Below are 4,631 nucleotides of genomic sequence, written 5' to 3' on the forward strand. Positions count from 1 at the left end.
CTGAAACTTCAATGGCTACTGTGGAATGTCCGCCACTGTCGTTGCTCTTTGTCGTCGTCGTTGACGTGCTGTTCTGATTGTTCTGATCGTGCGTTAATATCTGGTAGCCTCTGTTTCCGGTGGACCCCTGCGTTCATCTGTCCACGGCAGCTCCATATCATCGCCAAAAAATCGCCCTGAAAACGATCAAAACCTAGTGCCGATCGAAGCCGTGTTCGCGGCGGGAGTATCAACATCAATCATTCGCGCGCTTGTCAGATCCAAATGATGGCGCGTCATCAACTTGTCCCCGGCATCAACGAAGCCGCGAACTGTCGGAAGTTAAAAGTTGCTTTTCATTCATCATAGGATTCATCGGGGCCAGGGCCGTAGAGTATCCTCTAGCGTTCTAGTTAGGTTCACTGCTTCGAACGGCATCCTCATCACATCAATCTGTCAAACAAGCAGTTCTTCTAGTTCCAATCCCAGTTCCACAAACCACAAAATAACCATAGGCACCGCAATCGCGTCATCGATGTCACTGGCAAGAAAACGGTGGCAACGGATGATACGACTTCATCCACCATTGTCCTTTGCCGTTCTAATCATAATTAATACGTCCGTCGGATTGTTGTCATCGCCGGCACCGACTGACACCGGCTGGCCCCCTCTTTTGGTGGGATGAAATGTCCTGGATGGTACGCCGCCGGTGACGATGATGATGACGAACCACCGAGCACTCCGATGGAGATGTTCAGGGTGATCGAATTTCTCAATCACGTCCCACTCCAACGCGATGTCTCGAACCGAACCCATTGAGGAGCTTTTACAGTCCGCTTCTCTCCTTCTCTCTGTCTCGTCCTCTCTCTCATACACACGCACACAGACATCATCGCACTGGTTGGTGGCATTAGATTGCGTTAAAGCGCCGTAAATAAATGTCGTTGACAACCTGACGCCGATGACGACGACGCCGTCGTAATCCGAACCGCTGTCACGCCGCCCCGCCATGTCGCTATCCGACGCAACGTCCGCCAGTGGGGCCTCCAAGTTGGAAGGACCTGTTTCTGTTCGCCGAACACCGAACACCGGGCGTAAAGCAGAGCGGATTCGATTTCAGTAAAAGCACCGAAGAGATCCTGCGGTTTAAGCCCGGCCACCGCTACCACCACCACCACCATCAGCAGCAGCAACAACGCGGACATTCCGTGGCAGGGTTAGATTGGTTTTGTTGCTTGTTCTTCGTTTTCTTCGTTTGGTTGGTTTTGTAGCTGTGACGAAACTGGAACTGGGATGCACGCGCGGTCGTCGTCCGAATGAATCGAAGGAACCGCTGGAGAAGGACCCTGAACCTCCCAGTCACCAGTCACTGTAGCACAGTGGTGGTAGTAGCAGTAGGGTCCCTATGTGCGTATCGTGCGCTCTGGCCTTCGAATGAGGTATCGAGTTCCGGCGCAAGAGGGTGCTGAGGGAATATACTGCGCGATGGCCTCTCAGCTCATAGGAAGAGGATGGTGTCAGATGGTTGGCTTCGAACAGCCCATCAGCCACCGTGGTGGTGGGTCCTCGATAGGGTTTGCTTTTCATTTTATTGGTTTTTGGGTCGCGTACGGCCATGACATCGACACCAACACCAAACAGCATTCACATGACGTTCTACCGCATCCTTCCCGTGCTGCCGGGTCCGCGTTCTTCGGTGCCAGTCAAGAACGACTTTCGGCTGTCGTCGGCGGCACTATCCGCGGGACGTTTACTAACACCTCTTTGGCACTTGGCCCTTTGGCGTGATTTGGCTTTCATTCCCGGCGGTATGGCGCGGTAAAGTGTAAAGTGAAAGTACCTCATCTCGATCGCGGTGACGAGGAGTGACACGTTTGATAGGTCCTCGGGATACGACCGTATCTTGTCTTGGCCTTCCCCTTTCCCTTCCACGCGGACACGCAGATTACATAAGATAAAACATTTACGAGCGAGCGGCGAGCATAATAAAAACGGCAAACGACACACCGCATTGGACTGAAGGGATCCCGGCGATTCCCCGGTGTTCTTTGAGGTTGATCTTTCGCATCTCGTGCTAAAGTAGCTCTTCTTCGAAGTTGTTTTGCCAATGGTGAGGGTCGCGAAATGGGCCATCGTTTCTAATAAAGCTTTCGAGACACGATAGACACAATACGCGGTAGCTCCCGCGCACAACTTCGGTTACGATAATTGCCGGATGTTGTGGCCATGATTTCGAGGAACCTCCGAGACCGAATCGCCGACGATAAAGTATTCATTATCCATCCAGCGCAGAAAATGGTCCTCAGAAGACAAGGGCAGAAAAACAGACTAACAGACACACCAGACCAGTGTCCAACAGGTCCAACGATGGGCCATTCAAAGTAACCCACCTACGGTGTGGATTATTTATGGAGATCTCTTCAGCCGCGAGCTAAACAAAAATTTCGTCTCGTTTTTGCATCTTTCACTGCCAGCAACCGTTCGGTGAAGGATCGCGCCTCTAAATAGCGCCGGGTAGGGCGGTTCCGGAGGGTTAATCGTGTACGAAATTGGGAGTGCGGACTGTGCCGTAACAGGCCCCTCGAGCGGACCCCGGGGTGGCTCGTTTACTCGAGTGGCGAGTCAGCTGCTTTCGGTCAAATCAAAGACGAAAAATAAAAAAGCGAAATGAAAATAAAAGATGACAAACCCGGCGTTGACGACCGGTAGCAATGCGGTGCTTTGTCCGAACCGGTTATGGGCATGTTGCGCGGACATCAATGGGGACACATAAGAAAAAAAATTATCCCAACTCCAGAGTACAGGTTTGCCCGTTTTTTGGACGGAGAAACACCGCAGAAGCAAACGACACCGCAGTAGCCCGAACAAAATCTTGCAAAGATGAGCAACAGTGTTGCTATAGTTGCTTCTGCGGTAATGCCGAGAGCTACAATCCATCCGAGGGATTCGAGGAACGGATGGATTGGATAAGGAAATTGAAATCTGTGGTTTGTACGCAAAAGGTACCGACCGACCGACCGACCGACCGACCGATCGACCGGGGCTGCCACCGCTGAAATGGTGCGTTTCGATTAAAGTTTAATTGATGAACTGATTGCTTGTCACCGCAAAACCCTCTCCGGAAAGGCTAGCGGGTAGCATCCATTTGGTTGGGAATCCATGAAATTGCGGATGTTGACTACCAAAATAGCACTTCAGGGGGGAAACAATGCATTAACGCACAAACTATTTCGCACGGAACGGAAGTAATAGTCCGTGGGACTCGCTCAGGAGCGGAGAGAGACATTTAAATTTTCTTCAATTCGGATAAAAAGACTTATGAAACGCTAAACCTGGAACCTATTGAAGCTGGATTGTATTCATAATTTTTCTCAGCAGGCATGCCCGGAATCGCTGTAATCGAATTTTCTTCGAAAGCATTAAAAACGACCATTAAAAGCATTGAATTGTTTATTATGCTGCCGGTAGCCTGATGGCTAGGTCTGTGGTTGATGGTTGGCTTGAAAGTTGACAAATTGGAAAACTTTTCGATTGTGACTAAAGAGCCGTCAGACTTTGAACACTGTTTGTACGAGTGTCTGTTATTAAAGTTGCTATGCTTGTTTTCGTTGGAAGAGGCACTTGATTGACTCGTCTTTTATGGCAGCCTTCCAGTCTTGTTTTGTGGATAGCTCTTGTAGTTTGAGTGGATGTTATATTAACTTACCTAAATTTATCTGAAAGAAAAACATAAAGAAATTTTCCGTCCATTGTCCGTATCTGAATATTGACGCATTAATGTTCATGTATTGTAGATGTAACGTTTTGTATTACAGATTGTGTTGGTTCTATGTAATATGTTAATAAAGATAGCTGAAATTCTGCCCAATTTTCAACCCATTTGATAAATTGGATATATTTGAGAAACTATAGAGGCCATACGATGTTTGTCCAATTTAGTTTATGAAATTTAGCTTATGCGAATTGCTTATGCAAAACACTTATACCAAATATATTTGTTGTTTTTACAAGTGATGTTCGGACATAATCACAAGCAGTTTGAATTAAACACCAAATCATTGGTCAGTGAAACCTGATAATCGATGATTTAAATTATTGGCAAACGATAATGCACCCGAAAGAATGGTTATATTTTCAAACAGCATCAAGCACCGTTACAAAAATTCAATTTGACCAACATGGTGTTCTCAATTGAACGATAAAAAGTCAAAAACACTCACAGGCCGACGCTCACGCATGCCACCGCATGCTAATGATCAACCATGTGCGCAGTACTGTGGTCAACCAGCTGAGCGATCGTGGTAGTAGTTTTGTATACAAACAATCCGCTGCGCAGAAGTTTAAAAATAAGTAACTTACGCACGCTAGCAATCTGACAAGCGCATGCATGCCCTAGCCGTATGCTTGCTCCCTCAGAGCGATCAGTACGATCCGGGGCTAGGCCCAGGTTCTATCGCGTATTAAAACACCTCCTCGTATAATCCTTCTCCGTTCCTTCGTGACCGGGGCATTAGTGCGATTTGAGATCTCATCAGGATTAGGTTCGAGCTGGTGGTGGATGGTGAAAACAGTTTGAGTGTCAGGCCAGTCCGTGCTTGAAACGAATCGAACAGTGGAAAAGACTTTCGGCTTATTTTGGCTTATGTAAGTGA

General features: G+C 47.9%; 1 protein-coding gene across 3 annotated transcripts in view; it reads left to right on the plus strand.

Moving 5' to 3' along the window:
• Positions 1 to 4,400: 4,400 nt before the first annotated feature.
• The window catches only part of LOC125949150 (uncharacterized), a 2,515-nt gene continuing 2,284 nt past the window's right edge, over positions 4,401 to 4,631 (plus strand). Inside the window, exon 1 of one of the 3 annotated variants that reach the window (XM_049675903.1) lies at positions 4,401 to 4,631. This exon is cut by the window's right edge and continues 1,554 nt beyond it. The gene's annotated coding sequence lies outside the window, so the exon portion shown is untranslated. The other 2 variants (XM_049675902.1, XM_049675904.1) reach the window with 2 other exon arrangements.

This window comes from Anopheles darlingi, chromosome 2, assembly GCF_943734745.1.
Source record: "Anopheles darlingi chromosome 2, idAnoDarlMG_H_01, whole genome shotgun sequence".
NCBI lineage: Eukaryota > Metazoa > Arthropoda > Insecta > Diptera > Culicidae > Anopheles > Anopheles darlingi.